Raw genomic sequence first — 19,130 nt, 5'->3', positions numbered from 1 at the left:
CCTGTGAATATGTAATAGTAGCTTCATCTTAGAATCACTGCCCATCTTTGGGTCTTTGGGTCTTTGTTAGAAAGCTGTTGTGAATCACAGTTTATTCTTCATAGCATTGTGAAATAAAGAAAATAGAAATTTTAAAGGTAAGCATTAGAAGTATGGTGAAGTGAATCCGGGAACATGCTCGTGTTTAGATGTCAAATATGTAAAGAAGACTAAGGAATAGGCAGAAGCCAAATGAAGGTATCTCAAGTAGGAAGGGGTGGTCAACTACATCAGATCTGTTCTTAACACACCTCTCTCCTGACAAACTGATTTGATGGATGGAAGAAATGAGAGGAGGTAAATTTAATATAGTGAGAAATGAAGATGACTGTTAGAAGAGTCTTGCTCTCAAGGGGAATAGAAAAATGTACTCTTAATCTAGGGAGATACAGTATTAAAAAGGTTTTTGATTTTGTTTTGTTTTATAAAGATTGAGGATATAGCATGTTTGTATGGACTAATCCAGTAGAGGAAAAAGCAAAACCAACTATGATAGGAGGGAAAGGGATATTGCTGGAGGTACAGATATGGTGTACAAATAGAAGAGTTAGTTTTAAAGATGGGCATGAAACATCTCATTAATAGCAACAGAAGGGACAGATTGTGTAAGTCTAAATGGTTATAGTTTGGTAGATACATAGTAGGAGCATGTAGAAGTTGTGTTCTATTTTTTTCAGTGAAATAGGAAGGAAGCAAGATCATGAAGAGGAAAAGAGTGTTGGATCCAGGGGCAAAAAGGAAGGTGTAAAATAGACACTTGAATGGCAGAGTGAATAGACTTAGAAGGATGGCTAGAAGGTACTTAAGTGGTGTTTTGAAGTCTGTTGTTAATTTAAGTGACACTAGTCAAATAGTTCTGTGTTCATTTCCAAGTATTCTAGAATTGGTGCTATCACTAAGTAGACAGAATTGAATTTAATTATAATTGAAATATTCCTAGGTGAATACAGCCAAGTGGGAGAAATGAAAAAGTATTGATACACTCAAGGGAATGAGTATAAAGAAGTGGTGTAGAAAGCGATCTGGGTAAAGAGCAAAGTGAGAAAATGAAGGTTAAGACACAATGGAGAAATGGTATGATCAATTACAGATTGCAGTATGATTAAAGATATGTTGGAGTTATATACTAGAGTAAGAAGTACAAATTTGGGAGGTTGAAATAAGAGAATAAGGTGACGGCAATTGACAATAGTAGAGAGAATACGGTAATTAGTGACTGCAAGTTCCAGGATGTGGACATGGTAGTTGAGTGAAAGCAGAGTCATGGAAAGAGATTAATTAAAGATATTGAGAAACTTGGGTATTAAAAGAAATATCTAAGTGGATTTTGAGATTATTAAGATTTATGACAGGAGCAGTGAGCTAAGAGCTAAATAAAATTATTCCTTAGAACATGTAATTGTGTTAGGTATGCAAAAAACAGTTTTTAAAAATTAATCATAAAACTTTTCTACAGTGACAGGAAGTTCAGGTTAATTTACTGAAAAGTGGTATACTGCAGTGGTTTTATAGATGTATATTCTAACATCACATCTTGTTTCTAAGGCTTAATTGCTTTATGGCCTTGGTCAAGTTATTACCTTCTCTATCAGTTTCCCTGGGCATAATCATAATACTTAGGGTTGTTGTAAAGATGTGTGATGAATATAAAATACTTAACGAGTCTGATATATGTATATCTATATAATATTCAAATTCTCCATAAATATTAACTCTTGTAGTAGTAGTTGTGGTGGTTCTCAACTCACACCGATTCCAAAGGTGACATAAACATTCTGAGATCTTAGACAGTCATTTCTCCACTGTGATGACCAGAACTTCTATTGCCTCTGTTCAGCAGGAAAATTTCCTCTATTATTCAAGTTTCTTCTAGCTGATCTAAGAATTAAATTGACATGAGACGTAATTCATAATTTCAAGAAATGTGCTTCTTCAAAATATAATCTTTCAGTAAAACATAAGAAAATGTTCAGTATCAGACTCAAGCTTATCTTTAGTTTCTCTGTAATAAGGAAGCCAAAAGTAGATAAATCTATGTTCAGTAATTGTTTCATTATTTTATCATATTTGGAAATGATTTATTAGATATTCCTTAAATTTACCTTAACTCCTCAGTTAGCAAAACTTTTAGGTTTCAGATTACCAAAAAGATTTGGGGACAATATTTTAAAATTTTACCTAAAACCTTTTTATCTTACCTATATCTGTCTAACTTACTTGTTCTTAACAATTATGTGTAGGTTGCCCACAAAAACAACTCTGTCTGCAGAATCTGACATTATTCTCAGTTTATATTGTTTTGGGCTGACAAGTTTTGCAGTAGAGATTACATGAACTTATTTGACTTTCAGTAAACCCAGGTGGAATAAAAGTATTATTTTAATGCTGATAACTCTAAAGACATGTCTATTTTAATTAAACCAAAACCTTCAGTTAGTTTTAATACCAAATACTTTCCCAGATCACATGAAGTTGAAATTCATTTGGATTTTCTTTTTTATTTTGAGAAATTTTAGGAATTCAAAATTATTATGTGCTTAATTTTCTTTAAGCAAATTAAACAGAGGTCTTTTACAAATTAATTTTAGCAATACCAACTGAAGGTAGAAAAAGCCATATATCTACAATAGATACATATACTGACAAAGGCAGAAGCCTTACAGTTAGCAATATTTGAAGAGAAAAAGGGGCAAGAGAGCCCTTTTGCAGTGTACTTTTTAAAAAGAGCTGCTTTCAGGGGGTGCCCAGGTGGCTCATTTGGTTGAGCATCCAACTTTGGCTCAGGTCATGATCTCCTGATTCATGAGTTCGAGTTCCACATAGGGCTCTGTACTGACAGCTCAGAGCCTGGAACCTGCTTCGGATTCTTTGTCTCCCTCTGTGCATCTCCCCAACTTGTGCTCTGTTTCTCTCTCTCGAAAATAAATAAGAATTAAAAAAAAAAAAAAAAAAGACCTGCTTCCTTCTTTTTTTCCTTTGCCTTGGTAGTTGTGGGGTGTATTTACACTTCAGAGATACAAGATTTATGACTTCAAGGGACAGAAAAAGAATGTAAATTTGTGTGTGTGTTTTCTAGGAGTTACAGGATAATTGCTGTTTAGAATTTACCTTTTTTAAAATACAGCACAATTTTGCTTCAATATCCTGATCTTTATAGTATCTATAAACGTGTCAAGAGGAATAGGTGAGGTTTTGGAATTGGTAGAGACTGCGGCGGGGCGGGGGGGGGGGGGGGTGTTGATTTGCTTCTAGAGTTGCATTTTTCGTTTTGTAGAAATTTGGCAGGCAAACTTGTTTCTAATTCCCACAAAGAACTGAATTACAGCTAGAATATCAGGATTGATCAGCCATCTAAAACTTGCCTCTTTAGATCAGGGAGATTTCAACTAAAGTGGGAATCAGAAGATTTATATCTTTGTAAAAAATTCTGTAAAAATTATTTTAACAGAAGCCTTCACAATTCAATGTTGGCTTCTGTTAGCCCCTGAATATCAGCCTTCTGCTGTTCATTTGTAGGAAGGCCAGAAGAAATTATGGTCATCTGTTTATTCTGTAGTGGGGAGGTTGTGAGTGGCTACTAATCTAATTTCTTTCTAAATTTGGTGGGATCTTCTGAAAGTGGAGGTAAAAACGGGCTTTGTAATTTTTAAGATTTACTGCTCTCCTAGGGATATGAAATTTTTTTTCCCCCTGGGTGGGGTGGTTCAGGATATATCTACAAATGATATTGCATAGGAATGCCTACAGCTGGCAGAGCCTGATTACAGAGCTCTGGAAAGTAGGAGTTGTTATGAAACAGGAAAGTGAGCCGTATCACTTGCTTCAGTGCTTTTGTTAAATTCCACTTCATGGGTTTTATTTAGCATTGACATAAGTAACCTATATACTTTGAATCTAGAGTTTAGGCTGGAGTACTTTTTGTAGGGAAAGGGAAGTTAAAATAGGCAGATGGGGCCAGATTTTAAGAAGGGGAATTTACTTTGAATGTAGACATCAGTATTTGTCTTAGGTCTAATTTCTCTTTCATTTTGTCAAGGGAATCCCTAAGGCTCGCAATTATGATACTATTAAGACAATTGAGAGCTGTATATAAAGAAATTTTTTTTAAACAGCCAATGTGAGGGATTTATTGTCTCACCATTGATTGATGAGTAAGATTTTATTTTATTTATTTATTTAAAAAAACTTATTTTTTAATGTTTATTTTTTGAGAGAGATAGAGACAGAGCATGAGTGGGTGAGGGGCAGAAAGGGCAGGAGACGTAGAATCTGAAGCAAGCTCCAGGCTCCAAACTGTCAGCACTGAGCCCAATGCAGGACTCGAACTCAACTGCAAAATGATGACCTGAGCCAAAGTCGGATGCATAACCACTGAGCCACCCAAGCACCCCAAGATCTTACTGATTTTAATAGCAACTCAAACCGATAAGCCTTTTTATGGAAAGACTCCTAGGTGACTTTCTAGGCTTAGGCCATGAATGTGAGAGGCTTATCTAGAAGGCATAGATGATAGATACAGTTCTCATGATCCCAAAGTTAACTCCCAGAAATAGTCTAAGGAAGCAAAAACCTTTGTTACATAGGCAGTGTGGATGAGTTTAGTGAAAACAGTGTCTTTGATAGCACACAGAAACCTGAAATACCTCCAGTCATAGACCCATTAATCTGTGACACCAGGCAGATGCTACTGGAATGGGACTTTTCGGCAGTAATCAGCAAACCACAAAAGTCCCTTCTGGACTGGGACGTTTTATGACTTACCTTTCTGAGATCTGGCTTGGCTGGACAAAGAGAGTGGTGCTTTCAACTTCGTATCTCACAACCCCACTCTCTGTGGCTACCAAGGTGCACCCCAGTAAGTACACCCTCCAGAGTGGTGGAGACCAGAGAGAATATATTCACAGATCACAAATCCAAGTTCTCAAGACATAAAGCAAGACAAAAGGAAAAACCTCATCCAGTTTTTACGTGGGAGACCCACACAGCAAAGTTTGTCAAAACATATGCCAGTCTGATGAGAATTGTGAACTCAGAAGTCTGTAATACTAGTTTGAACAGCAGACTTGTAAGGGCCTTTGCTGATATTCTTAACCTGTAGTAATTCCTTTTTATAACAATGGAGCGACGATCTCTGGAAGGAAATCAGTCAGTAAAAACCAAGAGTACTCTCTACCAAATTAATTCGAATTGCTAAGCCCAAACAACTATTTCCAAAAATATTTTCTCTCGCTCCTCTAAATTTAGAAAGAAAAAGGACTCATGCTGCTTGTTCCACCGGACCTTGCAGACAGATTGCAGGAGGTTGACATGGTAAGAAATCTTACCTTTTGCCAGCTGTCTCAGATGTGCCAGGATTTCTCAACTACAACAATCTCAGGGTGAGCAATATTTAGCCAGTTAAAGTTTATCCTGCCAACTAGCCAACTGTTGGGGAGGAAAAAATTTCTTTCAAGATTCTTCTAACTGGTCTAAGAATTAAGCTGACATGAAACAAATTCATAGTAGGAAAAAAACAAATTTTAATTAATGGAGGCCCAATAATAACACGAAGTCTTAAATATTCAAGTTATATGCTTCTGTACATTTTATGCAGATGTTGCCAGGTGAACTGGGGAGACCCAGGGAGATTCCAGGCCAGGGGTCCTCAACCTAGCTGAAGGAGTTGTCAAGAGCTCTCTGTCTTGTCTTGAAAAAACTCAAGGACAGGCACACAACACAGTGGATGAGCGACATAAGCAGGAAAGTTTATTAAACTGAAAAGTATACTCTGGAGATATGAGAGCAAGTGAGCTCAAGAGAGCTGTGTGCCTTAGGGGTTGGGTTTCTAACTTTTATTGACAGTTGTTAACTAGGGGGTGGAATATTTATTACTTGGGGCAGGAAGCAGGCTTTCATACTTTTTCTTACTAATTTGGTCAGGGGTTTCCTGTCATGGCATCTGCCATCTTGGGCCTGTCTGGTTTGATCCGGATTCTTGTGGACTGCTACCAGGACAGGCCTCTCTCTGACGTTTCTGATAGCTGGCCATGACTTCCTTGTTGCTGGCCTCCAGGTATCCTGTTAGAACCTAACTGCTTACTCCAACACAGACATAAATCAATGAGGAATTGACAAGATAAAGAAAACTTAATTTGGGAGCTTCAAGTAGTGAAGGATTCTAAACAGAATTTAGGCTATGGTTGTAAATTACTAAAACTAACAAGACATGTTCACACAACCTTCATAGCTCTGAATTTCCTATCTCTGGTGATAAAGATACCTCAGGGAGAGTGCCTTTCATTTATTTCCTGCTTTCTGGAGACAAGGTGGGGAGGGGGAGAGCATTCTTAATAATTAGTATGCCAAGGTGGCACATTTTGGGGACAGCCTGTCCTTGGCCTTCACACTTCCTTGCCACACTTGGACGATGAGACTTCTTGGCAAGTTTAAGAACTTTGGTGTCCAGGAATTATTAACCTGTTTATGGATAATGCACAACCATCCCACCACTGTGTCTATTTGATAAATTGAGCATATGACCCGAATAGGTCCAATTAGAAGGATTTCCAGGGCTTGTACAGATCTTCCTTCCTTCCTTCCTTCCGTCCTTCCTTTCTTTCTTTCTTTCCTTCTCTCTTGCTTGCTTGCTATCTTTTTCTTTCTTTTCTTTGTTTCTTTCTTTTCTTTCTTTTTTTCTTTCTTTCCTCCTTCCTTCCTTCCTTTCTTTCTTTTCTTTTCTTTTCTTTTCTTTTCTTTTCTTTTCTTTTCCTTCTTTTCTTTCTTTTCTTTCAACTGGATAGAGCTATACCTGGAGCTGCTAAGCATTATCCTGGTAATTGTGATAATTGTTTGTTATCAGTGAGTTTTTTAAAAAAATCATCATGGGGGCGCCTGGGTGGCGCAGTCGGTTAAGCGTCTGACTTCAGCCAGGTCACGATCTCGCGGTCCGGGAGTTCGAGCCCCGCGTCAGGCTCTGGGCTGATGGCTCAGAGCCTGGAGCCTGTTTCCGATTCTGTGTCTCCCTCTCTCTCTGCCCCTCCCCCGTTCATGCTCTGTCTCTCTCTGTCCCAAAAGTAAATAAACGTTGAGAAAAAAAAAATTTTTAAAAAAAAATCATCATGGAGAAGTACTAATAATTTAAGCCTATACTAAAAACCCTAACAGCTAGTCTGTCATTGAATTTTTTAGTTACTATAAACAAAGCAAACTTTAAATCAGTACTTTTTCCTTTTGCTGGAGGGATTTGGCACCCTTATGGGCTGACTATGGGTCATATATGTTACCCTTAAAGCATAAGGAGTGAAGTTTCATATAAACCACATAAAGTGAGAGTTAGAAAGGGTTTGTTCTTCAGAGGAAAAGCACAGTGCTGTGAAATTAAGAAAGTAGGTACTTGACAGCCAAAATCAAATGTTTTACTACAATATACAATATATACTTTTATTTCCATGTGATTTTCCATTTATGCCTTCTACAAAGGCTGGGATTAGTATGAGGGAAGTGAGACCTATAGGGTATAAAATTTAAGTAGTCAGGCACAGAATAATGCAGGTGCTCCTCATCCCAACCTAGCATGGCTCTGCCTCCTACTATAGTAACATAAATGGAATCAGCATAATCCTGATTAGGTATATCAAAAGGCAGTAGCATTCAGTTTTCTGCTTTAGATGATTTGGAAAATATATGCTATACAAATAAGACTCCTTTAAAATCAATATCAAGATATATCAAGGCTTTTAAAAGAAGTAAGAGAAAATAATATTTATTGAGCACCTGTACTTAAAGTAATTATTTGATCTTCATCACCCTATAAGAGGAGAACATTTCCCATTGTGAGCAATGGAGGAGTTTTTTCTTTTTTTAATAAACTTTAGCTGTAAGTTAATATTTGTTTTATTCATAACTCACTAATACCTATAAAACAAAGAATATTGACCTCAGTATAATTGCTCAGGAGAAGTGATAGCTAACCACATATGTTAGGTACATAAGAGAACTGATGATCTCAGGAGGAATAGTGTTCTCACTCTATTCAGTTCTTTCCAAGAACTGAAGTTACTATATATCCTACTCTGACATTTTCTGAAAGGAAGCTGTTATAGAGGTATTGGATTCACATAAAGGCCAGTAAGAAATGTAAACAGCTCAAACTCACTAAATATTGAAAAAATACTGGGAAAGGGAGAACCTGTATGCAACAAGCATAAGCTTTAATGCCTTGGGGTGAAATTAGGAGATGAATCAACATGTTAGAACATCTGTGATTAAAAGGGGTTACATCTGTTAGAAACTACATCAACTGAAAATGAGAAAAGGGGTATTTGACTATACAAGAAATGTTATTTTTTTTAAATTATGATATAGTACTGATACACTAGGATATTTGAAAATCTTAAGAATTCAAGAAGCAAGTCTGAGCAAGAGGTAATTTATTGTATGAAACTTCAGAGCTTAGAAAAATGCATAAAATACCATTAAATAATATTTATGGAGGCATTTAATATCTTGCTGTGGGAGAAAAGGGTGGAAGGAAAGATTGAGGTTTGGATAGCTCTGTATATTGTACATTTCTTTTAAAAAGTTATTTGAAGAATATTTTGGTAAAATATTAACATCTGTTAAATCTGGGTCTTGGGACATGGGGTCTGTAATTTTTTGTTGTTGTTGTTTTGCATCTTTCTGTATGACCTATATCACAACTTAAAATAAAATAGTGGAACACCTCTAATCCAGTGTTTTGCAGCTATGTTTTCATATGCCCTCCCCAAAGGAACATTTTTAGAATTTTTTTCACTAATTACTCTACATGAAATTTTAATATCACAGTATACTTTTTGTTTTTGAACTGTATGTTTATCTGTTATGGATAAATAGTAAGATTTTTCTTCCTTTCCATCCCAAGAACTAAACAACAGTGATTCATTTGGAAGACACATGATTTGGTACTGATAAAACAATAAGTTCAAAACCTTAACAGATCATATAAAGTATATTGTCTGACCTTAGTTGAACTAAATTAGGTATCAGTAACAGAAAAAATGTGAAAAATGTTCAAATTTCTGGATATTAATATTTCTAAATAACGTGGATCAACACAATTCTTAATGGAAATTAAAAAGTATTTGAACTGAATGAAAGTGAAAATTCATAAAAAATTTGTGGAATATACCAAAAGAGTGTTTAGTGAGAATTTGCTTATATTAGAAAAGAAGAAAAATCAGATTTATGATTCAGTTTCCCACCTTAAGTAACTAGAAAAAGAAGAGCAAGTAAAACCCCAGAACAATCAGAAAGAGGAAATAATAAATAAATCAGTGAAATTGTAAGCAGAACAGTGGAAAGTATTGTAAACAAAACTAATGCCTAAAAGATCAATAACACTGAGAAAGTTCTAGCCAAATTGCAAAGAAAAAATACCCCCAAAGTTGTAAGAAAATATTTAGAATATTTTGAAAATGTGTTTCCATAAATTTACAACTTTGATGAAATAGGCCAATGTCATAAAAGTGACAAAATATCAAAGCTTGTTCAAGAAGTAGGTAACCTGAACAATCCTATAGCTACTTAATAAATTTACTTTGTAGTTAAAAATCTTTCTGCAAAGAAAACTAAAGGCCTAGATAGGTAGCTTCACTGGTGAAATTTGCTAAATATTAATGAGGAAACCAACAATTCTATACAAGAGAATACTTCCAAATTCGTTTTATGAGTCCTGTATTACCCTGATGCTAAAACAAGACAGGATACAAGAAAACTACATATCAATATTTCACATGAGTGTAGATGCAAAATATTAAGTTGAATCAAGTAATGTGTAAAGAGTTTTATAAATCATGACCAAATGCAGTTTTTCTTGGGAAATACAGGCTAGCCCAACCTTTGAAAATCAGTAAAAGTAATCCATATCAAGAGGCTAAGGGGGAAAAAAAACAAAACATGATTATCTTAATAAATGAAAGGAAAGCATTTGATAGACATTCATTCTTAATAAAATCTCAGTAATAATAGGACTAGAAAAGAGCTTCCTAAATCTGGTAAATAGTGTTTACAAAACCTACAGATGTCCTGATGGTAGTTAAAAACTAATTTTTTCCCCCAAGATTGAGAACAAATTGAGAAAGTGCACACTAATCTCCCCACTTCAATATCTACTGATAGCCAGTGCATAAAACAAAAACCATACAAATTGGAAATATATAAAGTCCCCATTCAGAGATGACTTGATTGTAGAAAATCCTAAAGACTTAAAAAGCCTACAACTAATAAGTGAGGTAAGCAAGGTTGCAAGGTTAAAAGTCAATGAACAACTGGATATTGAATTTTTTTTCTAAAAATACCATTTGCAATAGTATCAAATAATCAGTCTACATAATATGTACTAAACCTACAACCCTTCACCAACTTTGATAATGAAAAGTGACTGTCTAAATAAATGGGGAGAGATAGATACTGTGTACATGAGTCAAAAGACTCATGATTCTTAAGATTATCAACTCTTCCCCAGTTGATTCATTACTACTCAAAAATCCTAGCAGTATATTTTGTGATATTTCCAACCTGATTTAAATTTCTTTAGAAAAGGAATAGAACTAGAATAGCCAGTGCAATTTTGAAAAAAAAAAAAAATTCTTTTAAATTGCATAACTTAGACTACCTAATTCTAAGACTTACTACAAACAAGTTAGTGTGGTATTGGCAAAAAGATGGACACACATATCTTGGAACAGAAAAGTCCAGAAATAGACTTACATGTACAGTAATTTTTTACAAAGGTGAGAAAACAATTCAGTGGAGAAAGTATGGTCATTTCAACATGATGCTAGAATAATTGCACATCCATAAACTAAAAAATAAAAACCTTTGTACGTTGCTTTCACTTTACACAAAAATCTCTTCAAAAATGAATCATAGCCCTAAACATAAAGTGTAAAACTATAGAACGCCTAGGGAGAAAACAATAGGATGAAGTCTGTATGACCTTGCTTAGACAAGTTCTTAAGTACAACACGCTAAGAAGGAAGGAAGGAAAGGAAGAAAGAATTGTTTTTTGTTAAATAAAAATCTTGTATTTTTCAGAAGACACTGCTAAGAAAATGAAAAGGCAAGCCACAGACTGAAAAAGTTTTGCAAAACATATATTTGAGTTTTATCCAGAATATATAAAGGACTTTCAAAACTAAGAAAAAAATAGCCCTCCCCCACCAAAGGATAATAAATCTGAAGATCCTTTACCAAAGATAGATGGCAAATAAGCACGTGAAAAGATGCACATCATTAGTCCTTAGATAAATGTAAAACAGCCGCAGTAATATAGCACTGTACACCTATTAGAATGGCTTAAAACGAATTCCAACAGTAGCAACAATTGCCAAGAATGGAGCACTATAGCTTTCATACATTGCTGATGGAAGTACAAGATGGTACAGCTGCTTTGCCACAGTTTGAAGAAGTTTGTTAATAAAGTTAAATGTACACTTATATGTGATCTAGCTTTCACACTTCAGAGTATTTAAAAGGAACAAAAAACTGCGTTCTCACACAAAAAACTTGTATGTGAAAGGATTCTGGAAACATGGTAGAGTAGGAAGCACCAGGAATCCACCTCCCCAACTAGATGACAATTGCACTGGTAGTATTTATTTGATGTAACTATTTTGGAACTCGAGTCTATTGAAGCCTTGCAACTTAACAAGGGAAAGCTCTCACAGTAAATAACAAGTTAATGTCATTCAAATTTAGCTCTTAACAGAGTAGCAGTTACCTATTAACCAACCCCAGCCATACAGCCGGCAGCTCTGCATGTATTCTTGGAGCAGCTTGTGCACAGCTAGTGGGAGCCAGAGTAGACAAAAAGAACCTTCACCTCCAAATATTGGGTATCAGTGCTGATGGCTGATTTCTGTTTTTGATCATGGAGGTAAAGAACTGAGAAATCATGTTTGTTCTACCTCTTTCCATTGTAAGCAACCCCCCAACCCCTTATGAAGTGACTTCCAAGGGTATAAAAGGACTGATCCTCCTATATTCCCCCTGTTTTTCTTTGTTTTCCTTTCTGTTTCTGTTTCTTTTCCTTTTTTCTTTTTCTTTCTGTTTGTCTTTTTTTTTCCCCTTTAGAGAGCTAGACATTAAAGACTAGATATTCGAAAACCGCATATATCGGGGTGCCTGAATGGCTCAGTCCGTTAAGTGTCTGACTTCAGGTCATGATCTTGTGGTTTGTGAGTTTGAGCCCGCCTCAGGCTCTGTGCTAACAGCTCAGACCCTGGAGCCTGCTTTGGATTCTGTGTCTCCCTCTCTCTCTGCCCCTCCCCTGCTGACACTCTGTCTCTGTCTCTCAAAAATGAATAAATGTTGGGGTGCCTGGGTGGCGCAGTCGGCTAAGCGTCCGACTTCAGCCAGGTCACGATCTCGCGGTCCATGAGTTCGAGCCCCGCGTCGGGCTCTGGGCTGATGGCTCAGAGCCTGGAGCCTGTTTCCGATTCTGTGTCTCCCTCTCTCTCTGCCCCTCCCCCGTTCATGCTCTGTCTCTCTCTGTCCCAAAAATAAATAAACGTTGAAAAAAAAAATTAAAAAAAAAAATGAATAAATGTTAAAAAAATTAAGAAAAAAATGCATATATGGGAAAAATTAGAAATTGACCACAAATACCCAAGGGAAGACTCAAACAAGATCTGAGAAGACCTTAGGTTTTATACCTCAGGCTGATCCTTAGCACAGAGACAGCAAAAAACAATAAAACACGAAAACAGTAACAACAACAACAACAAAAAACCCCTCAGTAAATCCTAGGGAAAGAAAAGAATCTGATTTTCAGAATTAAGATATTGTTAGGTTAAAATGTCATTTTCAACAGAAAACCAGAAGACAGAATAAAAATCAGGAAAGTATGACCTATTCAAAAGGGAAACAAAAAACAGAAACTGTCCCTGAAGTAGACCTGATGGCATTTACAAGAGAAAGACTTTAAAACAACCTATAACGATGCTCAAAAGATTAAAGGAAGATGCACAGAAAGCTAGGAAAAAACCAAACAAACCTGACTGAAAAGGACAATAAATGAAATGAAAAAGTCTCTAGAGGAATTCCAAGGAAGATGTGAGTAGGCAGAAGGAAGAATCAACAACCCAGATGAGAGGACAATGATTAAGTCTGAAGAACAGAAGCAAAAAAGATTGAAGAAAAATGAATGGAGCATAAGGGATCTGTGGAACACCAGCAAACAGATGTATATACACTATGGGAGTCCCAGAAAAGGAGAGAAAATGACAGAATATTTGAAAAATAATGGCTGAAAACTTCTAAATCCGATGAAAATTATGAATATAGAGATCCAAGAGCTCAACAACTTTCCAGTAAGATGAACTCAGAGACCCATATCAAGACACACCATAATCAGACTTTCAAGACAAAGACAGAGTGTTGAAAACAGCAAGAAAGAAGTGAATTGTTAAATGCAGGTGATCCTCAATGAGATTATCAGCAGATTTTTTTCTCTCAGAAACTTTGGAAAACAGAAGGCAATAGGCTGATAGATAGATACAAAGTGCTAAAAAAAGAAAAAAAAAACCTCTCAACCAGATATCCTATATCTAGCGAAACCATTCTTCAAAAGTGAGGGAGAGGGCTCCTGGGTCGCTCGGTTGGTTAAGCATCCCAACTTCGGCTCAGATCATGCATGATCTTGTGGTTTGTGGTTCATGTCCGTGCTGACAGCTCAGAACCTGCTATGGATTCTGTGTCTGTCTCTCTCTGCCACTCCTCTCTACTCATGCTCTGTCTCTCAAGAATAAATACATGTTTAACAAATTTGAAAAAAAGAGAGAAATTAAGACAATCCCAAATAAACAAAGTTGAGAGAATTTGTTACCATTGGACCTGTCCTGCAAGAAATACTCAAGGGAGTCTTGCAGAGTCAACTTAAAAGACACTAGACAGTAATTCAAAGCTGTTTGGAGAAATACAGATCTCAATAAAGGAAAATATATGGGCAATTATAAAAGCCAATATTATAATAGTGGTCTATAACTACACCTGTTTTCTACATAATTTGAGACGAATACATTTTTTAAACAATTATTAATTTATAAACCAGCATTGTAACTGTGGTTAGTAACCACAGTTTGTTTTCTACATACTTTGAAACGAATGATATTTAAAATAATTATGTTTTGGGGTACACATGTATGAAAATGTAATTTGGAGGACTTCAACAATGAAAAGTGATGACAGAACTGTAAAGGCAGAGGTTTTGTATGTTATTGAATTTAGTAAGTGTTAAAACTTTAGAATGTTAAATGTAAACTCCATGGTAATTACAAAAGCTACAGAATAAACTCAAAAGGAAATGAGAAAGTAAACATGTCACTACAAAAAGTCAACGTAAGACATTGATAAGGCAGGAAATGACACCAAAAAAGCCATAGCGCATATAGAAAATAGGCAAAATGATGGAAGTCCCTCTCTTTAGTAAGTACCTTAAGTATAAATGAATTCAACTCTTCAAAACTCAACAGTTGCAAGAATATATGAAAACACAATTCAACTATATTATGTCTAAAAGAGACACACTTTAGATCCAAAGACACAAAAATATTTAAAATGAAAGGATGGGAAAAGATACTGCATGCAAATAGTAATCAAAAGAGCAGGGCTGGCTTTACTAATATCAGACAAGATAGACTTTAAATCAGAAAGATTGCAAGAGACAAGAACATTAAATCTTAATAAAAGAGCAAAAGGATATAGCAACTGTAAACTTTTATGCACCTAATGACAATCAAAAAATATATGAAGTAAAACTGACAGAATTGAAGGGTAAAATATTCAATTTTACACTAATAGTTCAAAACTTTAGTACTCCCCTTATGACAATGGATAGAATGTGACAGAAGATAAGGATATAGAGGACTCACACAATAAACTAACTAGAACTAACATATACGGAATACTCTACCTAACAACAACAGCATACACATTCTTCTCAAATGCACATGGGACATTTTCTAGGGTAGACCATGTATCAAGCTACAAATTAAGTTTCAATAGATTTATAAAAAGAGACGTACAAAGTATGTTGTCTGACTACAGCAGGATTAAGTTAGAAATCAATAATGGAAGAAAAGTTGGAAAATTCACTTTACCACTGACATTAAATGAAATTCTTGAACAACCAGTGGGTCAAAGAAGTCACATGGGAAATTAGAAACTAGTTGAGACAATTGAAAACCCAAATAATGTACCAAAACTAGGAGATGCAGCAAAAGTGGTGCTAAAGGAAGACTTTATTGTTATAAATCACACTAAAAAAGAAATATCTCAAATCAACAAGCTAACTTTACAACTTAAGGAACTAGACAAAAAATCCAAAGCTAGTAGAAGGAAGGAAATAATAGAGATAAATGAAATAGAGGATAAAAAAGTAATAGAAATCAATGAAACCAAAAGTTAATTGTTGAAAAACATCAACAAACTTGACACACTTAAAATGGGTAGACTAATAAAGACTTACTAAAATCAGAAATGAAAGTGGGTACATTACTCCAGATTCTACAAAAATAAAAAGAATTATAAGAGTATGATGAACAATTCTACTCAAACTGGATAACTAGGCAAAATTGACAAACTCCTAGAAATACAAAACTTACTAAGACTAAATTATGCACAAAAATAGACCTATAGCTAGTAAGGAGATTGCACTGGTAACCAAAATCTGACAATGAAACACTGTGGAACTGATGGCTTTACTTTTGAGTTCTAGCAAACATAAAGGAGAGAGAATGCCAGTCCTTCCTGACCTTTTCCCAAAAATTAAAGAGGAGAGAACACTTCTTGCCTCATGCTATGAGACTAAATTACCCTAATAGCAAAGCTTACTCACTACAAGAGAAAAAACACAAACCACTATCCCTTATGTACATTGATGTGAAAAAAATTTTTTTTTCATCAAAATACTAGCAAACTAAATTCAGCAGCATATTAAAAGAATTACACATCATGACCAAGTGGGATCTATTCCTGGAGTGCAAGGATGGTTCCACATATGAAAATGTATCAATGTTCATTAAATACAGCTCATTAAAAAAATGAAGGACTAGGGTGCCTGAGTGGTTCACTAGTCTAAGCATTTAACTCTTGATTTCTGCCCAGGCCATGATCTCGTAGTTCATGAGTTCAAGCCCCACGTCAGGCTCCATGCAGTCAGGGTGGAGCCTTTTTGGGATTCTCTCTCACCCTTTCTTTCTGCCCCTTCCCTGCTTGCAGGCATGTGTGCACTCTCTCAATCAATCAATCAATCAATAAAGGACAGAAACCACATGGTCATCTCAAATTATATAGAAAAAGCATTTCACAAACTTTAATACTTTCTCATGATAAAAACATTCAACAAACTGGGAATAGAAGGAAACTGCCTCAGCATAATGAAAGCCATATATGAAAAACCCACAGTGAACATCATACTCCATGCTGAAAAGCAGGGAAAAATTTTCCTCTACAATCAGGAACAAGTTAAGGATTCTCACTTTCACCATTTCTCTTCAACATAGTGCTGGAAATTCTAGCCAGGGGTGTGGGGATGGAGGGGGGGAAAGCATTCAAATTGAAAAGGAAGAAGTGAAATTATCTCTGTTCACAGATGATATGGTCTTCAGCATGATTGAGTTATAATTGAGAAATAAATTTTTAAGATAGTTAAAGTGTACAGTGTGATGATTTAATATACATATACATTGTGGAAAGAATCTGCCCCCCCCCATTGAGTTAATTAATACATCCATCATCTGACATTAGGTCCTCAGACTTTATTTATTCATTTTATAACTGCAAGTTTATACTCTACCAACCGTTTTTGTATTTCTGCCATCCTCCAGTTCCTGTTAACCACTTTTCTACTCTCTGACTATAGTTTTGACTTTTTTTTTCCCCTTTTTTTTAGATTCCACTTACAAGTGATACTGTGCCGTATTTTTCTTTCTGTGTCTGGCTTATTTCACTTAGCATAATGCCCTTCATGTTCATCCATGTTGTCACAAATTACTGGGATTGGTGGATCATATAGTAATTCTATTTTTGGTTTTTTGAGGAACCTCCACACTGTTTTCCATAGTGGTTGTACTCCTTTACACTGTCATCTACAATGTAGAGGGGTTCTCTTTTTTTCACATCCTTGCCAGCATTTATTATCTCTTATCTTTTTTATGATAATCATTCTAACAGGTGTGAGGTATTAGTTCTCTGTGGTTTTGATTTGCATTTTCCTGATGATTAATGATGTTGAGCATCTTTTCATGTACCAGTTTCCTTTTTATATGTCTTTTTTGGAAAAATGTCTATTTAGGCCCTATTTCCACTTTTTGTTTTATTGAGTTTTATTTTATCAAGTTGTAGATATCTTATATTAGAAAATCATAAAGATTCCATTACAAAACTTGTCAGAATTAATAAATTCAGTAAAGTAGTAGGATACAAAATCAACATGCAAAAATCAGTTGCATTTTGGGGTGCCTGGATGGCTCAGTCAAACATCTGACTCTTAATTTTAACTCATGTCATGATCCCACAGTTCATTAGTTTGAGCCCTGTATTGGGATTTTTTCCAAGCCCAATCCAACCCCTGCTTGGGATTTTTTCTCTCTCCCACCCCCCCCCCCCACCATCCCTCCCACATGTTCTCTAAATAAATAAATAAATAAATAAATAAATAAATAAATAATAGGTAAACAAATAAATAAATAGGCAAATAAACAACTAAACTTAAAAAAAATCAGTTGCATTTCTGTATACTAATGAACAATCTGAAGAGGAAATTATGGAAAAAATTACATTTGTAATAGCATGAAAAATAATAAAATACTTAGGAATTAACCAAAGAGGTGAAAACTCATATGATGGAAACTATAAAACATTGCTGAAAAAAGTTAAAGAAGACATAAATTGAAACACTTCCTATTTTCATGGAATGGAATACTTAATAGTATTAAAATGTCAATACACCCAAATGTGATCTACAGATTCAATACAATCTCTATAAAAATCCCACTGGCTTTTCATTTTTCATAGAAAATCCTATCCTAAAATTCATATCTTAAGGGACCCTGAGTAGCCAAAACAATCTTGAGAAAGTAGAACAAAACTGGAGGACTCACTTCTGGTTTCAAAACCTACAACAAGGAGTACCTGAGTGGCTCAGTCAGTTAAGTTTCCAACTCTTGATTTCGGCTCAGGTCATGATCTTACAGTTCATGGGATTGAGCCCACATCAGGCTCTGTGCTGACAGCACGGGGCCTCCTTGGGATTCTGTCTGTCTCTCTGTGCCTCCTCACGTGTGTGCTCATGCTCTCTCTCTCTCTCTCAAAATAAATAAACATTTTTTAAAAAGCTACTACAAGCCTATAGTAATCAAAACATTGTGGTACTGGCATAAAGGCAGACATATAAACCCATGGAATAGAATAAAATCCAGAAATGTATCCTTACATACATGTTCAAATGGTCTTGACAAGGGTGATGCCAAGACCATTCAGTGGGAAAGGTCTGTCTTTTCAACAAATGGTGGTTAGAGAACTGGGTACCCACATGCGAAAGATTGAATATGGACCTTTACCTAAGACTGTATATAAAAATTAAATCAAAATGGATCAAAATACATAAATTTAAGAACTAAAAAACCTCCTAAAATAAAACAAAAGCTCACAACATTTGATTTGACAGTGATGCATTAGATACAATGCCAAAGGCATAGGTAACAAGAAAAAATAGACAAATTGGACTTCACAAAATTTTTAAAAATGTGTATATCAAAAGGTGTACACAGAATGAGAGAAAATATTTGCAAATCATAAATCTGATATAGGATTCATATCCAGAAAACATAGAGAACACCTAAAATTCAACAACAAAAAAGTCAACCTAATTTTAAAATGGGCAAAGAATTTGGGGTGCCTGGGTGGCTCAGTCGGTTAAGCATCTGACTACAGCTCAGGTCATGATCTTGTGGTTCATGACTTAGAGCCCCACGTCAGGCTCTGTGCTGACAGCTCAGAGCCTGGAGCCTACTTCAGATTCTGTGTCTCCCTCTCTGTGTTCTTCCCCTACTCATGCTCTGTCTCTCAAA

The sequence above is a fragment of the Prionailurus viverrinus genome, chromosome C1 (genome assembly GCF_022837055.1).
Source record: "Prionailurus viverrinus isolate Anna chromosome C1, UM_Priviv_1.0, whole genome shotgun sequence".
Lineage (NCBI taxonomy): Eukaryota > Metazoa > Chordata > Mammalia > Carnivora > Felidae > Prionailurus > Prionailurus viverrinus.
This window is presented reverse-complemented; position numbering follows the sequence as displayed.